The sequence below is a fragment of the Lissotriton vulgaris genome, chromosome 8 (assembly GCF_964263255.1).
Source record: "Lissotriton vulgaris chromosome 8, aLisVul1.2, whole genome shotgun sequence".
NCBI lineage: Eukaryota > Metazoa > Chordata > Amphibia > Caudata > Salamandridae > Lissotriton > Lissotriton vulgaris.
Genome location: NC_141696.1, coordinates 1,214,730,261 through 1,214,751,986, shown reverse-complemented (window position 1 = coordinate 1,214,751,986; position 21,726 = coordinate 1,214,730,261). Strand labels below are relative to the sequence as shown.

Here is a 21,726-nt window from a genome sequence, read left to right as displayed (position 1 = left end):
GCGGCAAAGACCTCATCGACGGAGGACTCTGCAGCCTTCAACGCCTTGATTGAGAGGGCCGCAGCTAACCATGATGTCGAGCTCCACTCAGATCCTGTGGATGTGGACTTTTTGTTTGACGCTTTCTCAGTGGCCGAGAAGTCAGTCAAGACATTGCCAATGCTCAAAGGAGTGCTAAATCACGCGCCGGAGGTCTTCGAGGAGCCCACTCGGGCGCGTGTCATCAATCCTCGAATTGATAAAAAGTATAAGGCAGCGCCCTCGGATCCAACATATATCAAGGGACACTTGCCACTGGACTCTTTGGTTGTATCCAACGCTCGGAAGAGGGCGAATTCACAGACAACTGGTGACGCTCCTCCCCCAGACAAAGAGTCGAAAATATTCGAGGCCTCAGGGAAAAGGATTGCTGCGCAGGCAGCTAACATCTGGCGTATTTCAAACACGCAGGCCCTACTTGCACGCTACGATAGGGCTCACTATGACACCCTAGAGACACTGTTGCAGCACTTACCTGACCAGTACAAGGAGGCTGGGGAGATGTTAATTCAGGAGGGCAAGCTAATCACTAACGCTTCCATCAAATGTGCGCTAGATGTGGCTGACACTGCCTCCAGGGCAATCAACACTAGTGTGTTGCTGAGAAGACATGCATGGCTTCGAATATCAGGCTTTAAACCAGATATACAAACAACCATACTCAACCAAACAGTTAATCCTGACCACCTGTTTGGCCCCGAGGTGGATGCGACACTGGAAAAAATGAAAAAAGACACAGACACTGCCAAGTCTATGGGGGCCCTCCAATCTCAGCAGTTTCGGGGTGTTCCTTTCGCCGCTCCAATTCCAGAGGCACCTCAAGGGGTCAAGCATCGCAATCCACACAGTACTATAAGGGCAATACCCAGACCTCATACACCAACAAGGGTAGAGGTGGCTACAGAGGCAACAACGTCAAGGGCAGGGGACGTGGAAACAATAGCTCCAGGTCCACCACCGCCAACAAGCAGTGACGTCTTGTCACTGCTCCCCGACCACACAACACCGGTCGGGGGGAGACTCCAGCAGTTCCTGCCCGCGTGGAAATCCATCACCACGGACAGGTGGGTGAGATCTCTTATCCAGTACGGTTACTGTCTGGAACTTACTTCCACTCCACCAAACATACCTCCAAGAAGCCGTCCTATGTCCGGCGAGCACTTGCACTTGTTGCAGCAGGAGGTCACAGTCATGCTGCAAAAAGGGGCAATAGAGCTCGTTCCACTGCAAGAAAGGGGAACAGGGGTTTACTCCCTGTATTTTCTAATCCCCAAAAAGGACGGATCCCTCAGGCCCATCCTGGACCTCAGGCCCCTCAACTGGTATATTCTCTCGGAGCACTTCCATATGCTCACGTTACAGCAGGTGCTCCCTCTGCTTCAACAGGGGGACTTCCTGGCTACACTGGACCTAAAGGATGCATACTTTCATATCCCCCTGCATCCTTCCCACAGGAAGTATCTCAGATTCACAATCCAAGACCAGCACTACCAGTTCAGGGTTCTGCCGTTCGGGGTCACCACAGCGCCAAGAGCCTTTACGAAGTGCCTGGCGACTGTGGCGGCGCATCTGCGACGCCAAAACGTCCACGTCTATCCTTATCTGGACGACTGGCTCATTCAGGCAAGAACAGAACAGCAGTGCGCAGACCACGTGTCACGCACTATTCATCTCCTGCACGATCTGGGATTCTCGCGGAACTATCCAAAATCCCATCTCCAGGCCGCCCATGTACGGCAGTATCTGGGCGCGACGATAAACACACTGGCAGCCACTGCGCAGCCAAACTCAGTGAGAATCGCCAGCATCCACACGCTGATCCAACGATTCAGACCTCAGCACTCGCTTCCAGCGAAGGTGTTCATGCAGTTGATAGGCATGATGGCCTCCTGCATCTCCATCGTCCCGCACGCGAGACTACATATGCGTCCGCTTCAGGAGTGCTTGGCACGTCAGTGGACTCAGGCTCATGGGCAACTGACAGACCTAGTGTTGGTGAGCGGTCGGGCGTACAACTCTCTGCATTGGTGGAATCCACAAAACCTTTGCAAGGGCCGACCGTTCCAGGAGCCTGTACCACAGATTATCCTAACAACGGACGCTTCTCTCCAGGGATGGGGAGCGCATGTACTCCATTACACGGTGCAGGGACTATGGACACTACAGCAGAGGAAGATGCACATCAACGTTCTGGAACTGATGGCAATCTTCATGGCTTTAAAGGCATTCAAAGTACATCTGTGCAACAAGGTCGTGTTGATCCGGACGGACAACATGACGGCCATGTACTACATTCAGAAGCAGGGAGGAACACACTCTCCGCAGCTGTCTCATCTGGCTCAGAGCATGTGGAAGTGGGCCATTCAGAGGAACATCTTCCTCATGGCGGAGCATCTCCCGGGCAAAGACAACCAGATGGCGGACCTGCTCAGCAGGCACAGCCACCAAATGCACGAGTGGGAGATACATCCATCAGTACTCCAACCGTACTTCCAAAGGTGGGGTCATCCAGAGATAGACCTGTTCGCCACAAAGGAGAACGCAAAATGCCAAAGCTTCGCCGCCAGGTTCCTACACCCGCAATCGCAGGGCAATGCGATGTGGATGAACTGGTCAGGCAGATTTGCGTACGCTTTTCCCCCAGCACCTCTGATACCGCTGGTGGCACGCAAACTCAGGCAGCACTCGATGACTCTCATCCTGGTTGCTCCAACGTGGGCTCGCCAACCATGGTACACCACGTTTCTGGAACTCTCCGTGGTACCGCATCAAAGGCTTCATCTCACCCCCAGCCTTCTGACGCAGAGCCATGGCGACATTCAGCACCCAGATCCGCAACAGCTCAACCTGGCGATCTGGCTCCTGAAGTCCTAGAGTTTGGCTACCTCAATCTTCCCCCCTGATTGTATGGACATCATTCGGGAGGCAAGGAAGCCCACTACTCGAGCTTGTTACGCGGCCAAGTGGAAGCGTTTTGTCATGTACTGTGTAAACCACGATATTGACCCACTGGACGCTTCCATTCAGAACATTATTTGCTACCTGTTCCACCTGTACCAATGCAATTTGGCGTACTCTTCCATCCGCATTCATTTGTCTGCGATGGCAGCATACCTTCAGAATAGGCAACACCTATCCCTTTTTAAGGTCCCTGCTATCAAGGCTTTTCTGGAAGGACTCAAAAGAGTCATTCCACCGCGGACACCACCAGCTCCAGAATGGAACCTCAATGTGGTTCTTACAAGGCTGATGGGTCCTCCCTTTAAGCCACTGCACTCTTGTGAGCTTCAGTTTCTGACTTGGAAGGTTGCTTTCTTAGTAGCAATTACAACGCTACGGAGGGTTAGCGAGTTGCAGGCGCTCACCATCCAGGAACCTTTCTTCCAAGTACACGCTAACAGGGTGGTGCTCCGCACTAACCCTAAATTCTTGCCCAAGGTTGTATCTCAGTTCCACATGAACCAAACAATTGAGTTACCAGTGTTTTTTCAAAACCCAGAGTCACTGGCGGAGCGGATGCTCCACACCCTTGATGTTAAAAGAGCCTTGATGTACTACGTTGACAGGACTAAAGATTTTCGTAAGACCAAGCAACTCTTTGTTGCTTTTGCCTCACACCACAAGGGAAATGCTATCTCCAAAGCTGGGATCGCTAGGTGGATAGTGAAATGCATTCAGATCTGTTACGCTAAAGCTAAACGCACTCTCACAATTCCACCGAGAGCCCACTCCACCAGAAAGATGGGGGCCTCTATGGCTTTCCTAGGTAACATTCCCTTAGAAGATATTTGTAGGGCAGCCACATGGTCTACCACACATACTTTCACTAAACATTACTGTGTAGATGTGCACTCTAAACAGCAGGCAGCTGTTGGCCAGGCTGTTCTCAAAACGTTTTTTCAAACTGCTGCAGCTGGCACGGGCGGCCGCCGCTAATGGAGGGACTGCTATATATTCTATGCACAGATATGAATTCAGCAGCCCACATGCCTCGAACTGCAAATGCTACTTACCAGTATGCATCTGTTCTTGGCATGTAGGGCTGCTGACATTCATATCGCCCGCCCTCCTCCCCGGCGCCTGTAGCAGCTGCAGTATTTCTTTACACATGTTTTCATACTCTTAGCATAGGGCATCACTCACATATTTCACTCCATCTCTGCCAATGGCTAAAAACAATCTGGGGATGGAGGCGATGCCCATGCGCACTGTAGTCCAGGGGAGGAGCCACCTATCTCGTGATACTTCGAAGACTCTTCCAGGACAACAATGTGCAATCATCCGGACCCAACACTAGGCGGCGATCTATGCACAGATATGAATGTCAGCAGCCCTACATGCCAAGAACAGATGCATACTGGTAAGTAGCATTTGCACTATCTGGAAGCGGGATAGGGATATTATGAAATAAGTATAAGAATTTTAGGAGCACAATCATCTTCATTAGTGCGATTCTGCCTGTCAGTGATATCAGGAGTCTCAACCAACACTCAATCTGCATTTCTAGGTTATGTAAAGCAGGCCCGTAATTCCTCCGGACAATCTGCTCATTTTCCCGGGGAATCTAGATTCCTAAATATCTGACCGATTCGTCACACCATGTCAACTGGAATTCACACTCATCTTGCGGTGCCAGTCGTCAGAGGAAGGATTTCGAACTTGCCCCAATTTATACCCAGTCCTGAGTAGCTCCAGAACCGGATTATCTCTCTGATGAGTGGTTCCAAATTTACCTGGGGGCAGCAAACATATAATACAATATCATCCGCGTAAAATGAGATCAGGAGCGGGCCTGCGTTAAACTGTATGCCTCTGTGAAGATGTTTTTCCTGGAAGTGCCTAACCAGAGGATCAAGGGCCAATATGAAAAGCAGCAGGACAGTGGACACCTCTGTCTAGTTCCACGTGTGAGAGCGAACGAGGGGGACAATGTGCCATTTAAACAGAGTTTTGCGGCGTAAAGCAGAGCAGTGAGATCGATGAAACCCTTGGGGATACCCAATTTTCTGATCACTGCCAATATAAAAGGCCACCCCAAGGAGTCTAATGCCTTTTCCTTGTCCAACCAGACCACCGCTGCTGGCACCTCAGGTGCAATCCTGTGCAACGCTGCAAACAATGTACGCAGATTCAGTGCTGTAGATCTATGGGGAATAAATCCCGATTGAGCTGGGGATATGATACGATCCAGGAGCAACGCCAGTCTAAGCGCAATCATTTTAGCAAGGATTTTAAAGTCCAAATTTAAGAGCAATAGTGACCGATAAGATCCACTGCTCATTGGATCATTACCCGGCTTGGAAAGGAGGAAAATTATCGCTTCGAGGAGCGTTGAAGGCTGTGTTTTTTTTCTAGGGTTTCATTGTACAACTCCAGGAGATACAGGGCGAGTATGTCCTAGTAATTTTTATAAAATATGCCTGTGAAGCCATCGAGGCCAGGGGCGGTAGAGCCATTCAAGGCCTCTATGGCGCTAACGATTTCTTCCTTGGAGAATGGCTCAGCTAAAAATTGCTGCATTAAGTCTTCTAACCATACCATTGCTATCTCGTCCAGGTATTCCCTGCGATCATCGTTTTTGTGCCTGTAGAATATAAGTTAGAGTAGTACTTTAGGAATTCATCTCTGATCTTGGGAGTGTCAGTGTGTATGTGTCCGCTCTCAGAACGGATGGAAATAATGTAGGCTTTCCCTATGCAAGGCTTCAGAAGTTGTGCCAGCGTGCGACCCAGTCTGTTGCCTTTGGCATCATGCCTGGCAGTGGCATACTTCCCAAGAAAGTTAGTTTCACTTTCGGCTGCCTCCCTGAACTCGGTCAGCAACACCAAACGGCTGCCAAGCCCGGAAGGATCAGGGTTCCTGATCTTCTCAGCATCAATCGCACTCAGTTGTTGCTTTATGCGAGAAATAGTGCCTCTCAATGCCTTCAATATCCTGGAGAGTTTGGCGATGCACTCCCCTCTTATGTAGGAAATGTCACTTTTAGAAAATTGGTATTTTTTTCTGTACTTAGCCCTTTTGTGCCTGTAGCGTGTCTTGGGTCACATGTCTGGATGTAGCTGACAGACTGTGTGAATTCATTCTAGACAGCCACACAATAGCGGGATTATGTGTGCCTGTGTAAGGATTCCTGCCACAGCTCAACTTTCTTGACTATCACAATATACTGGCATGACTAATATCATTCCTCACAACACTCATGAATGAACAAACATCTTGTACCCTGACTTTTGCGCATATTGCATGCTGTTGGTAATAGCTAGCTGCAGGCGGTGTTCCCGGTTTATTTGAAAAGGTTAATAGCTTTTACAAATGTTTTACCATGCATATGCAAGGTCAGATGTCAGGAACCATAGAATCATCCAGAAAATCCACCAGAATAAGCATCAAGCAACCAATATAGATGACCTCCACGTGAACCTTCTGGAGGACAGTCCTCGGAAAATGTATTCCCTTACACCTGTTTCTTGCTATAAGCAATTAGAACGTGACCTTTGTGAACATTATAAAACACCTTCTAGAAGACAGCCACATCAAATTAATCATCTGCACCTGTTCCTTGCTACAAGCAATTAGAACGCAATCTTTGTGAACATTGCAAATCACCTTCTAGAAGACAGCCTCATTAAGGTAATTATCTGCACGTGTTACAAACACATAGAATGTGACCTTTATGAACGTTCTAAAGCAGTACTCTCCTTCGCTTAGCCTCTTCGCCTGCCACTTACCTGTCTTCCGGCTTCTACGAATCTGTCTTGCAAGCTCCCTTGATCCTTCAGCTTCAACCTCACTGCAAAGAATGTCCTGCATTAGTCTACCACCTGGATGGTAAAAATGGAACAAGAAGAAAAGGAGAGACGCATTAACAGACTTGTTTTTACTAAGCTCTGACGTCAGTCCCAACATCGTACTGCAAACAAAGGTAACCAGCGTATTTGTTCATCTTGTACATACTGTTGGCAGGGCTTTGCTAGAGAGGACTTAGGTGAAGCTAACCCTGTCCAAATGTTCTTCTGGGTTTGAGGCTGAAATCATACACTCTACAGTTTCGAAGACTTTGAAATCATCTGGGACCCAGGTAGGTGGCTTATGACAGCCTGACTGTAACATCTACTGGCAAGATGTGGGAGAAGCTCAGCACAGCCCCACTTAACTCTGTGCTCAGCCTTCACACAGAGGGCCTAATAACCCTGCATTGTCACTTCAGGCAGCTTGTAGCCAGGGCAGGGGAGTCAGGAAATACTATGCACTTCAGAGCCACTGTCTATAAGCTTTTCCCACCTTCCAGAACCAGGGCATCAGGGTATAAAAGTTGGACCTCAGAAACCAACCTCTCAGTACACTTCTGAACCTGTGGATACTCGGCCAGGAAGAACAACTACTGTGCTGATACAAGGACTCGTCATCAAACAAGAGGGAGTGTGATCTATTGATCGAACAGGCACCAATTACCACCTCAAGGGGGAGGTGGAAGGTCCAGTTCCAGCGTGTGCCCGTGTGCAGAGTACTCAAACATCAAGCGGGGGTTGCTGAACTGTTCCTAGTAAAAAAGGAGGAGACTGGCTGTGCCGAAGGTGTACGTTAACACCCCTGGGCATCCATTAAGTTGGACATGTTTGCCTCACACACCCCGAGGGATGTCATGCTTCATCATCGGCGGTTGCTCCTCGTCGGGGAGGCGGTGCAATCCCCGACGGGCTCACCTCAAAGAGGGGCTCTTTGGCGGAGATCTTTTTGTCCAGCTGCCTGTTGATGAAGTGCGGGTATGTGGGCCAGGGCAATAGTATCCTGAAATGGAAGGTGAGGTTTAAAATATAGTAGAGGGTCCCTGAAAAGACTTTATTCTGGAGGTCCTCCTACTATCATTAAAAGGTGTAGTTTAGCTTGTTGGGTCACGGAGAGTTACGTGCCGTGTTTCAAACTAGACTAATGTGAAGGTCGGTCAACATGTTTCTCGCTAGGGGATTTCCCGCGATTCGTCAGGACCTGGTGAGAATGTGGGTGGGGGTTTAAAACAGGGACATGCTAGTGTCATGAACCTCGTGTGCTTTACCTCAGGGGAAATCCTGTGCCTGAAGTATGGAGACAAAAGGAGACATTAGAGCAGGTATCATGTTAAATATCAACAATTGTCTTTGGTATCAGCCAATCTAGCATCTCAGTGCAGTGAAGTGGAAGTGGTGTGTGTTGTTTCACACATACGAACATGCCTGTGATGTATAATGAGTGTGTGGTGTAGTGAACACTCATATACCTATGTCCGTGGTGGGTGCGTTGTGATTAAAAACAGTAGTTAAAACCAGTAGATAAAAACGCAACTGCTATCTCAGGGAGAGAACTCGAATCAAGAGGTGGCAAATCATGGCGTGGTTAATTACAAACTCACCTAAAGGTCTTGGACTAATAGCCACCTGAGTTGTCGGCGGGTCGGTACAACAGAAGTTGCCTAAAGTTCAGGCTAAGGAAAGAGACCTAAAGTTATGGAAGTTCTTGGTGTCTTTTCCTCCGTATAGGGCACCTATGGAGTTGTTAGATCTTACCTCAAGTTATCCGTGTCCGTGCTGAGTCACCTACCCTTCACCGCCGAGCTCGAATAGGTAATGAACTAGCGGGGCGTGGGCTATTTATAGGTAGACTCGTCATCAGGTAGCGTCAGTTAACGCCCTCAGTGCGGGTCACGTGATAACCAAGGTAATGCCGGCCATGATGGAGTGGTGTAGTTAGTGTTTGACCTGACGTGGGTTGACACAGTGACAAGGGGTTGGATGTTTACAGGGAATGCCAGGGAATGTCTTCATTCAGACCTTGTCTATCTGTGGAGAGGCGGTGTACCCACCTTTGTTCTTTGCGGAACAGGGCATTTTTTGGGCAATTTGGACTTGCCTCAAGAATCACCCACCGTATGCAATCGGCGCTGTGTTGTTTCTCAAGATAGTGTTTGCACATCTTCGTGTGCGATTTCTTGCACCGGAAATTACTGCGGTGTTCAGTGATCCTTGTCTTAATTGTACGTGTGGTCATCCCAATGTATTTGAGACCACATGGGCAAGTCAGCATATAGATGCAATGAGTGGTGTTGCAGTTCGTGTGGCCCTGTATGACCCATTTAAAGGTGTCGGTGAGCTGTAATGTTTTCTGGGGGGTAGTGTATATGCAAACCCCACAGTTACCGCATGGGTAGTGACCGGTAACCGGTGGCAGGTTCCATAGTGTCTGTTGGGAACCTTTTTTGGTGGTCTTAGGTCGAGTGTGGATCAATATGTCCTTCACATTTTGTGACCTTTTGAAAGCAAACCTCGGTGCCCGTTCGATCAATAGATCACACTCCCTCTTGTTTGATGACGACTCATGCACGGTGAAAACCGTGGGAGCTCTGTAACGGTGGGTGAGATTGTTCATATCCCCCAACCTGTGATTAACCGATTGGCGAATCACATACTTTACCCTTTTTGGGTAACTAACCTCTTTCTTTCTTTGATTCTCTTCACCGGCTCCACCTGACTAGTACACAATGGAAGGTCAGGGGCTTAGCTTTGGTGAAGAAGTCGCAGCTGCTATTATGAGAGCTCCATCATTGTTTGGCATAGACGTTGAAACTGCTTCAGGAAGTAACACCACTGAATGGCAAACTTTATCAGACTTAAAACGAGAATGGATTAGGATCACAATACATGGAGCAATGATGGCACAATATTTTAAAGCCAAAATTGCCCCGAATGGCCTAATAGTGAAGAACTTCCCAAGGATATTCTGGGAAGATGGGCAATTCAAGATCGAGTGGTCTCAAGTAGCATGGAAATGCACTCATGATCTCCTGATCCTTATCGTCAACACTGCCAAAAGACTAGCAGACGCACTACTAGTCCGCATTCAGGAAGCTGAGGCAGCATTGAAGACCACAGCCCAGAATACGGGCTTCAAAACAAAACTAGCCGAACTGAATAAAGAAATGGCAGAGCACAAGGAGTACTTAATGAATCAAAAAGTAGCTAAGCTCCAAAAGGATATCAAAAGATTTTCCAAGGAGAAAGTCTACCCGTACCTGAAGGACGATTACGTACCGCCAGGAACAAACTACAACTCAGACTCCAGCACGACTTCGTCCAGACGAGGTTCCAACAGCGGCTCTGAGAGCAGTGACGATAATGACACAACTAATATCCCACCCAGGGCCAAAAGAGGTAGAGGGCGAGGACAACAAAACCTCCATAACTACCCAAACTTTCCCCACCAAGGGCAACCAATGGGTCCCCCGTTTTGGCAATATCCTCAATTTCAGCCATTCCAGCCACCATTTGCGCCACAATACCCACCTTTCTTTGCGCCCCAAGGATCATCAGGCCCCCTTTTTTAGGCAGAGGTTGGGGCAGAGGGCGCGGGCGAAAGTGAGGCAACGCCTCCGAGAAGAAAGTGCAGTGGGAGGACACACGCCCCCACGGAATGGACACCCGGAGCACGAACAGGTCAGGGCCAAAATGAGCCTCGTGGTCAATCTCTCGGATCGCATTCTGACCAAGAATGAGGAACAAGTTCTCCAAAGAGGACTGGGCTTTGTCCCTACACCAAGGATCGACTTGTTCAATCAAACCAGGGAGATACAATCTTTCTTCAGAAAGGTCAGGCTTAAGACTTTTTTTGAAGGCAAAGCCCCAGAACCAGCACAAGACTCAAGATTGCACAACCCTTCGACATTCACACCCCACAATGGGATGGTCCCTAATGAGGTCCTGACCTTTGAACAGGCGGTACTGAAAGACATTGAGACTTTGGATAGGTAAACAAACCATTCTAATATCTCCCGTAAAGACATGGAGGTGCTTAAAACATTGGCAGACGACCCACTCATCACTATAAAACAGGCTGACAAAGGCGGGGCCACTGTTCTAATGAACACTAAAGACTACGAACTTGAATGTCTAAGGCAACTCAATGATGGTCGGTACTACACCCCCATTCCTTGTGACCCGACCCCACGCCTGCAAACAACTATCACAGGCTTGGTGGAAACTGCTGAATGTGAGCGTTGGATAAGCAAAAAGGAGGCAGAATTTCTAAACCAAAAAAATCCTAGGGTTCCCTACTTCTACACACTTCCGAAAATTCATAAGGGGACAAGACCAGTCCCAGGGAGACCTATAGTTTCTGGTATCGACTCGGTATTAGAACCTCTGTCCAAATTTTGCGACCATTTCCTCCAGCCCTTGGTTAAACGCATCCCTTCTTACATTCAGGACACTGCCGACACCTTACGGCACCTTAACTCAGTCGAGAATGCATGCCAAATTGACCTTTTGATTACCCTAGATGTTGAAGCCTTTTATACCAACATCCCACAAAGCGCCACACTAGAGGTAATCGAGTCACGCCTGAGGATGGAGGATTGGGATTCTAACACTCCGCCCTCATTCATTATGGAATGCGCTACACTGGCACTCACTGAAAACTTCTTTGAGTTTAAGGGGCAATTCTTCCATCAGACCCAAGGAACCTCGATGGGCAGCACTTTTGCCCCGTCGGTGGCATGTCTGTATATGGCCGACTTCGAGGACAGATTCATCCACCACCAATCCAACCCATTTTTAGCCAATATCACAATGTGGAAGCGCTTCATTGACGATATCCTCATCCTATGGTCGGGTCGTCCTAACTCACATGAGGCCTTCTTCGTATGGGTTAACTCACTGAACCCATATCTCCGGTTCACCATGTCCTCCTCGCCCAAAGAGATTGCTTTTCTCGACCTAACAGTACAACTGGTAGATGGTAGACTCCAGACAACAATGTTTAGGAAACCAACAGACCGAAATAGTCTCCTACATTTTGAGAGCCACCATCCCAAAGCCTTACGGTCCAATTTACCATTTGGACAATTCCTCCGGATCAGACGGAATTGTAGTAACATTGCAGACTACAAAAAGGAATCCACCATCTTATCAAGAAACCTACTAGACAGAGGCTATCCCAAAGGAGAGGTTATGAAAGCAAAAAAACGGGCAAGGAATAATAACAGAGAGGCACTCCTGGAGAGACGGGAAAAACTACCCATCGAAAACCAACCGATCACCTGTGTGACGACATTCACCCCACTATCAACCAAGATCAAAAACACAATTAAACGCCACTGGGGAATCCTTAACACAGGTGATTTGACTTTTGAACAACCGAGGTTTGCTTTCAAAAGGTCACAAAATGTGAAGGACATATTGATCCACACTCGACCTAAGACCACCAAAAAAAGTTCCCAACAGACACTATGGAACCTGCCACCGGTTACCGGTCACTACCCATGCGGTAACTGTGGGGTTTGCAAATACACTACCCCCCAGAAAACATTACAGCTCACCGACACCTTTAAATGGGTCATACAGGGCCACACGAACTGCAACACCACTCATTGCATCTATATGCTGACTTGCCCATGTGGTCTCAAATACATTGGGATGACCACACGTACAATTAAGACAAGGATCACTGAACACCGCAGTAATTTCCGGTGCAAGAAATCGCACACGAAGATGTGCAAACACTATCTTGAAAAACAACACCGCGCCGACTGCATACAGTGGGTGATTCTTGAGGCAAGTCCAAATTGCCCAAAAAATGCCCTGTTCCGCAAAGAACAAAGGTGGGTACACCGCCTCTCCACAGATAGACAAGGTCTGAATGAAGACATTCCCTGGCATTCCCTGTAAACATCCAACCCCTTGTCACTGTGTCAACCCACGTCAGGTCAAACACTAACTACACCACTCCATCATGGCCGGCATTACCTTGGTTATCACGTGACCCGCACTGAGGGCGTTAACTGACGCTACCTGATGACGAGTCTACCTATAAATAGCCCACGCCCCGCTAGTTCATTACCTATTCGAGCTCGGCAGTGAAGGGTAGGTGACTCAGCACGGACATGGATAACTTGAGGTAAGATCTAACAACTCCATAGGTGCCCTATACGGAGGAAAAGACACCAAGAACTTCCATAACTTTAGGTCTCTTTCCTTAGCCTGAACATTAGGCAACTTCTGTTGTACTGACCCGCCGACAACTCAGGTGGCTATTAGTCCAAGACCTTTAGGTGAGTTTGTAATTAACCACGCCATGATTTGCCACCTCTTGATTCGAGTTCTCTCCCTGAGATAGCAGTTGCGTTTTTAACTACTGGTTTTAACTACTGTTTTTAATCACAACGCACCCACCACGGACATAGGTATATGAGTGTTCACTACACCACACACTCATTATACATCACAGGCATGTTCGTATGTGTGAAACAACACACACCACTTCCACTTCACTGCACTGAGATGCTAGATTGGCTGATACCAAAGACAATTGTTGATATTTAACATGATACCTGCTCTAATGTCTCCTTTTGTCTCCATACTTCAGGCACAGGATTTCCCCTGAGGTAAAGCACACGAGGTTCATGACACTAGCATGTCCCTGTTTTAAACCCCCACCCACATTCTCACCAGGTCCTGACGAATCGCGGGAAATCCCCTAGCGAGAAACATGTTGACCGACCTTCACATTAGTCTAGTTTGAAACACGGCACGTAACTCTCCGTGACCCAACAAGCTAAACTACACCTTTTAATGATAGTAGGAGGACCTCCAGAATAAAGTCTTTTCAGGGACCCTCTACTATATTTTAAACCTCACCTTCCATTTCAGGATACTATTGCCCTGGCCCACATACCCGCACTTCATCAACAGGCAGCTGGACAAAAAGATCTCCGCCAAAGAGCCCCTCTTTGAGGTGAGCCCGTCGGGGATTGCACCGCCTCCCCGACGAGGAGCAACCGCCGATGATGAAGCATGACATCCCTCGGGGTGTGTGAGGCAAACATGTCCAACTTAATGGATGCCCAGGGGTGTTAACGTACACCTTCGGCACAGCCAGTCTCCTCCTTTTTTACTAGGAACAGTTCAGCAACCCCCGCTTGATGTCTGATACAAGGACTGTCACACTGCTGCTCTAAAGGAACTGCTGCCCGGTTGTGCAGCCAGCTCCGCTCTTGCCTGGGTAAGAACTGGACCTATAACTACATCTTGAACCCAGGACCTCAGAGAGACTTTGAGGGCTAGTCTTCTGGCCTCCTGATCTGAGCCTCAGGGACATAAAGGGCTTCCCAACCAGCTCATGTATCCAAATGCAGCGAGTTTCTGACCCCAAGTGGTGCCTCTCGGATTCTGGACCATTGGTGTGCCTCCTGGGGTCTTAAATCAAACTTTTGGGCTCTTCGTTACCGCAAACGGGCCTGTTTGCACCAAGACTGTGCCGCTTGCACCGAAAATCAGCGCGAACCGCTGACAGACCATCTCTTTGCACAGCAGTATTGACAGCCCGTGAAGGACCGCCAGTGCAAAAGTTCCAGACCGCCTGTACGCAACGCCCAGCCTGCTCCTCGCCCCACGGCAACAACCGGCTGCAACACACTCCTTGCGACTCGATGCGATTCTCGGCACAACACTTGAGAAGGTAAAACTTCAACGAGCGTAGTCTAGGACTATATCCGACCTGAGCTCCATCGTGGTTGGCCTGAACCTTTGTCTTTGACCCAGTCCAGTGTGACCAGATAGAAGCTGTTGGCGCTTTATGCTTTCAGGCGCTATTTTACACTTTATTCTTTAAAAATTAATTACTCTATTTCTACCGATTACCTTTTGTTGTTTTTTTAATTTAATAAATTAAGTTATATTATTCTAACCCGGTGTGGGATTTTTTTTGTGGTGTTTTAACTGTATTGCTGTTTGAAATGTTGCAAAAATACTTTACACATTACCTCTACGTTAAGCCTGATTGCTCTATGCCAAGCTACAGGTTAATCTTGGGTTTGCTTGTGCCTTACACTGATAAGGATTGTGGCTGTTGTTTGACCAGGGCTCATACTCCAGTAACCCAATTTCTTGCACCTACCATTGAACCCTTAATTAATTTATAGCAGGTCTGTCGTCACTTGCTCCATTGGTGGTAATACATTCCTCAGTTATTAATGAGGGGACACCCATTACTCTCTCCTCTGCAAAATAGAAAGTTCCTCAAATTTGGCATCAAGCTTCAAAATGCGGCCTTTAGCATATTTCTTAAATATCGAAGGTTCAGTAACTATATGTGTGTCTCCCTGCTAGGCCCTTCAGTTGTTTTAGATGCTGTGGATTTTTTGTCACCTGGTTTGTCTTCAATATCCTGGCTAACTGTCCTCCAAGTTTCTCCTTTACAGTCCCCAACGCAACATCAATGTTATCCAAATCAAGATGTTCATCATTATTGGAACTGAGTAGTATCCGCAACTGCTTTGAAAGTTCAGGTCCTTCTGCGGAGTCCTGCTCCCTCTCCTTGCCCCCTTTTCTCTGCCTACTTGAAAGTGGCTTAAGAAAACTCCCCTTTGCTTTTTATCTTCTACGCCTTTGTGAGCCATTGGTTATGAGACATTCCAATTCAAAAGTATCGCCAGGGAAAGAAGACATCTCATACACCTGTATTGGCCAGGTATCGTGAAGTGCTGAGGTTGATCAAGGTCTTCCCCCCCATAATGATGGATCGCACAGAATCTGAAAGGATGCGAGGGGCACATGGACTGTTATGGCATACTTATACTTGGAGCCTTAGATACCAATGAGTTACCACACACTGCACTGTATCCGCAGATCAAACTGACTGACTCCTTAGCCGATGCAGAACATGCCTCCTGCTTCTTTTCACTGCTGGACAGGCACAGTCCTCCTCTGGTCTCCACACCTCCTGTCTCTTCGTATAGTCCAAGGATCTCCCTGAATCTACGGTACATGAGAGGAGTTCAGGCTGACCACTTCCGCACAGCCCCAAGTATCATCGTTCCCTGGCTTTCTCTGGTTTGTTTGCTTTGGAGGAGGAGCATGAAATGCCACTCTCCCGCTCACACCTTCAGTGCCTGCTACCTCTTCCTTATAAATGTAAATTAAATACTACTAGTGGGCCTCCAGCAGTGAGTGTGCCACCCACCCAAGTAGCCCTCTAACAATGTTTCAGGCCTGCCACTGCAGGGCCTGGGTTTGCAGTTTACTGCCACTTCAACTTGACTTTTAAAACCCTTTGCCAAGTCTTAAAACTCCCCTTTTGTTACACATAAGTCAAACATAAGGTAGGCCATTGGTAGACCACAGAGCAGGGTGCTGTGTAAGTAAAAGGTAGGGCATGTACTTTTACGCTTTGCATATCCTGGTAGTGAGAAACACCCAAATTAGTTTTTCACTACTGTGAGGCCTACGTCTCCCATAGGCTATTATTGAGAATTTCTTAAAATACCTTTAAGCTGGAATTCCTGATTGGAAAGGAGTAGCTATATCCTGTTTCATGTCCCTGGAATGGTAATGAGAAATCATACCTACTGGTAAGGCTGGATTAACATTACCGTTTTGGAAATGCCAGTTTTACTTTTACTGCTCTGTGTGCCTTACAGCCTGTCTCCAATATACGTCAGAGCTGGATGACAGCTATACTTTGTGCAGTCCCTCCAGACAGTCCCAAATACAAGAACACTAGGTATAACTGAGTACCCATGTACCTACATCTGGATTCTGATGGCCCTTCCTAGGCAGGAAGGGAGGAAGTGGCTAACACTTACATTTCAGTAGGTCTGATCAAAAATAACTTTGGCCTGCCAGAAGCCGAAAGGTTCTGATAATACCCAAGTGCCCAACTGGGTGTTAGGCACCTGTCCATAAGAGGTTTGTTTCCTTGTGACCCCTCACTTTCTTTGAGAGATAGATACAAATAAAGAGTGCAAAAAGAGGTTGATCTCCAAACATAACGGTCTACAGAATGCCAGGAGTACATATCAGTCGATCCTACGTCAGAACTGATTGTGTAGAAGACTAAAGTTAAATCTGACAGACAGACAGTGAGTGGGGAGACGTAATGACTAGGGCCACAAAGACAGCTAGTCAGGCAGGTAGGAAATTGCACTGTAAACTCCTGCTCCATTAGTACTACACAATAGCCAGATACAGAAAAGGGAAAACAGGGATATCAGGCAAATGCTTATATAGGCAATCATTACAACTGATATTATATACATTACCCTGCAGAGGGACGCATTCGTAACCTGCTAGGTAGCTTGTAACGCTCTTAGGCAGGCCTTTAAGCCAGAGGTTTCTGTTGTTCTCTAAGATATCTGCCGAAAAAGACTGTGTCACCTCAACATTTAAAAAAGCATAGGATTTCCCATTCCTTGCTATGTTCAGCCTTGCTGTATGCTACAGAGAGCCCACACACCCAACACCAACAGATTCTTCTTCATCACCTTATGTCAGGGAATATTACAATTTGCTTCTCTTCCACTCCAAATTATGCTGCAGGGTCGCATTACTGGGCAGACGACACTGGGGGGACGTCGGGCCCTTTTAATGCACCTTCAGCTTCCTATTTACAGGTTACGGTTGAGGAGGTAACCAAGACGATTAATGATGCTTCAAAAATAAAGCCCATGGTACAGTCAGGGTGCCAGTTGATATGTTTCAAACTGAAATGGTGCCCTGGACTCCACTCCTCACTATTACTATAACATCAGCAGTATTACATTGTCTCCCCCAATCCCTTGCCTCAATCTTTGATAACACCTGTTTTTTTTGGTTTTTTTAAAGGGAGCTAAAGCTGATCCATGTTGTTATTGTCCAATCTCCCTGATTGATTCTACAGACAAGGTCTTGGGGCACATAGTTTTGAATAGATTGACTTGTGGGCTTTAAAGAATCAGGTACTTCATGACATTCAGTATAATTTTAGATCTGGCCTAGGGACAGTCAATCAGTCCTTAAATCTTTATTTTATCATTAATAAATATAACATGGTCAAGAAGGGATCCTTACACGCTGTCTTTATGGACCTTAGTCCTGCATTCGACAGGATCCATAGGGACGAGTTGTGGAGCATTATGATCTCTTTTGGTGTTGTTTGATAATGTATATTTTTAGCGAGATCTTCATCTAGATTTATTGGCTTCACTGAGATATGGGGAGGGAAGTGAGTGCTCTGCTTTGTTTGAGCTAAAAAGCGTTGTCCGTCAGTGTTGCATCCTTGCTGCTTTTCTTTTTATCCTCTATATATCAACTAGAAAATATTTTTGTGGAGGGTTGTCACAATGCGCCCTATGTCAAATGGTGTCTAAAACCTGCACTGTTGTATGCAGACGATACAGTTTTAATAGCCAGAACAGCATTGGGTCTTGAACGTTTATTAAACTAATTTGTGGCTTTTATGGAGTCTCTGGATTTAAGCACAAACTCAAAAAAATCTCTGATAATGGTGTTTGGCCTTGTTGCACCAAATCTTGAGTTTTTAAGGTGACTGACAAAATTTTTAGTAAGTTAACTCATATCCATAGTGCGGGTTGTTGTTTGACTCTGCTGGAACCTGGTCTTCTTGTCTATCTTCTAGATCAATTATTTTTATTAGATGTACTGCTTCTATTTTTGTTTTTTCTGCCAGACTTGGAAATAGACCCTTAACAGGCATTTTAAATATGTATGAGGTAGAATGGGTCTCTATTGCTACCTATGGAAGTGATATTTCCATAGGAAATATCACTATGGAAGTGATATTTGGGGTACACTGATGTTTTTTCCCTTCAATCCGTGTAATATAAATTCTTGAAGAAACTGTTATTTCTTCTAAACAGTTGTGCTTCTTCCGTAGTTCATGAAGAGTTGGGTGTTAGTTTTTCTTTGCGATATTGTGAAAAGGGTCCCTTGCTACAGTGGATCTCAGATTGGCTATAGCCAGAGGCTGAATTAAATCACTTGGCAACAAGGGACTGTCTTGCTTTGAATGGATCTAATAGAATTCCCTGGCTCTCTTTTGTCAAGTGATCTTTAACTGAATTAGGGCGACCGGAAAATTTTAATAACCCAGGCAAGCTTGTGAAGGCGGACTTGCTGTGGACATAAAAAGCTTTTATGGATTTATCTAAGCCCATAAGGGAAAGTACGGAGTTGGCTAAAGCATCTGTTAAATCTCAAGTTATGTTGTTAACCTCACTACCTCTTGTACCTTATTTAAAGCCAGGCCTGTCTTCTCATCATGGTTTTGTATTGGCCAGGTTTAGACTTAAAATGATACATCACTTGGTGGCGGTTCCTTAGGGCTGGTATGAGGATTGTTCTCCTTCACCCTGTAATTGTGCTCTGGTTTTGAAAGCGGATACTATGCATTTTACAATGTTTTACCGTGTTTTTTAAAAATTTGTGGAAAAAAGGTGATTCTGATGTTAAAAGAAAAGCACTTTATTCAAGTCAGACCCGCCTTGTTGCACTTGCAAATGCTTTTAGATCAGCGCACCTGCTTTCATGGTGCATGTTTTTTATCTAGCGCAGTTTAATTGAGGAACTCAAAGGATTTTTATGATGAACTGTTGATTTTGTTTATGCATATAATTATACATTTTACTGGTTTATTGAGGATTTGTATTGATGCTGTATTTTATTGTTGTGAATTTTTTGTTTGCTCTTTTATGGTTTAATCAAAAATCAAATAAAGAAAGTTGATATGATGACTGAAAAAGTAGTGCCTTGAAATCTAGACCATTTTTAATACATCAATTCTATGAAAAGACTGTTAACAAGTGCTAAATAGTTGCTACCAACATAAACAGAATATTAATCTTTTAAATGGCAAAGATAACATTTCTTTTTGGTTCGTTAGCCCATTCTTTGTTTTTTCAGAAAATGGTCTTGGAAAATAATTAACTAATGGTGAGACCACTTCCTATGTCGGACAAAGAGTCCCCTTAGCAAAAGGTTTGGTAGTCAGCGCAGTGTATGATACCTTCTGCAGTACATGAAAAATTGGAGTAAGCTATCGTAGTTTGAATTCCGTCACTATAACCAGCATTTTTTTTTTATTTCTCTCCTTTACAGGTTCAGTCAAGACTTGAGCGAGTAGCAGCCGTGAAACCTCGTCATAACCTAGATTTATCGTAAAACAGAATTTGTAAATGCTTGCAAAGATGATGTGTGAGGTGAAATCATAAGCATACACTGCATCTCTGAAAATAAATGTATTTTCAAACCAATATTGACATTTTGTCCTTCCAGAGCAACAAATCAGCGGGCGTCATGGGCTTCTCCGCTAATTTTAACCATGGTCATAAATTGTTTATTATTCAGTATTATTCAGTAATCTGATTTACTTATATGTGAGGTTTTATTTCAGGGTTTGTTCAGGACAGGTGTTTTCATCCAACAAGAGTAGTAGAAAGGGAAAATAGAGACTATTGAGAGGAAGTACTCTTTGGTAGAGATTTGCGAAAAATGTGGTGACCGACCGGATGAATTGCTTAAAAACTGGAAACAGCCTTTACTATGAGGGTGAACCCTGCATGCCTTTAGCTGGCAGGGTTTACAACGCAAGGGTCTTTATCAGGCAAGATTGTACAACAAATATGCCTTTAAATTAAAAATGTAAGTATTTCACAGGTGTGATAGATATCCTGGGGGCATGAAGGAGGGGGGCTCATGGGGCCCCCCTCTTTGACTTATGGAAAGCCCTGGGGACCGCCACCTCCTTGGGGCAATGAACACCCCAAATACGGGGGACTCACTTGGCCCAGTTTTTTAAAGTAATGCGGTGGAGGCCCTACGGCATCCCCCACTGCCCCGGGGACTGCCACCTCCCCGAAGTACACTGATTTTTTAAAAGACCTGCAGGAGAGGCCCTAGGTCCACCTCCCCAGGGCACAAACACAATAATGAAGGGGGTCCGTTATATGTCCCGGTGCGACTGTTTCGGGAGCTGGAAGGGTTAATCAGAGGTCTAATATGGAATACGGGGCAGCCCAGAATAGCACTGCAGAAATTGTATGCACCACCGGAATGTGGGGGTTTGGCAGTCCCTCATCTAGAATTGTATTACTTAGCTGCGCAGCTACAGTGGGTCACAAAGTGGCTAAGTGGCAACAACCTGGAAGATACTGCCACTGAGTCGTATTCGTGGACACATACACAAATCTACAGCTTATTTCACCCACTGGCAAAATTTCCCCGACCGACACAGCTACATATTGAGTTCGCTCGAAGATGCTACCGAAGGAGCCTCCAACTTACAAAAGACACCATTCCCTTTGCCCCAATATTGCCACTGGTTGGTACGCCCGAGGTAGAGACTTTGTAATGGATGTAGCGCTGATGCCCTGGACTGAGGCAGGAGTGGAGACCCTGGGGGATCTGTAGGCAGATGGTGCCTTGTTATCTTTTGCAACCCTGACAGCGGAGTAACATGCGGGGATTTGGCAATTGAGCCGCAAACACATCAGTTGCTGCAGTATCTGCATGTGATGGAGGAGGGGGCACATATGATCGATTGGTTAGTGCAGGCCCTACTCACACACGTGTTAAAGCCACCACTGAAACTCAGGGCGAGATGGCTGAGGACAGAGGTCAACCCTGGACAGATAAGGACTGGGAACGTGTCCTGGCCAGTGCCACACACATACCGCATAATTCAAACTCATAAAAACGTATATATTACACAGAGCATATCTCTCGCCGGACAAGATGAATAAATACTTTAACATCACCACCTCTGCTTGCCCAAGATGCCATCTACTAGATGCTGACCTACTACACATGCTGTGGTCCTGCCCCCTACTTCACTCCTATTGGCACACGATAACAACTCTCTTTTTATTTATTTTTTTAGTCCTCATTCACC

The 21,726-nt window shown here is 46.4% G+C and overlaps 1 long non-coding RNA gene across 1 annotated transcript in view; it reads left to right on the top strand.

The window, feature by feature from the left end:
* LOC147698510 (uncharacterized) overlaps positions 1–20,083 on the top strand; it is a 77,583-nt gene extending 57,500 nt beyond the window's left edge. Inside the window, exon 3 of the long non-coding RNA XR_015299345.1 lies at positions 19,935–20,083. This is a non-coding gene — a long non-coding RNA (uncharacterized LOC147698510). The remainder of the gene's footprint in view (positions 1–19,934) is intronic.
* The last annotated feature ends 1,643 nt before the right edge of the window (positions 20,084–21,726 follow it).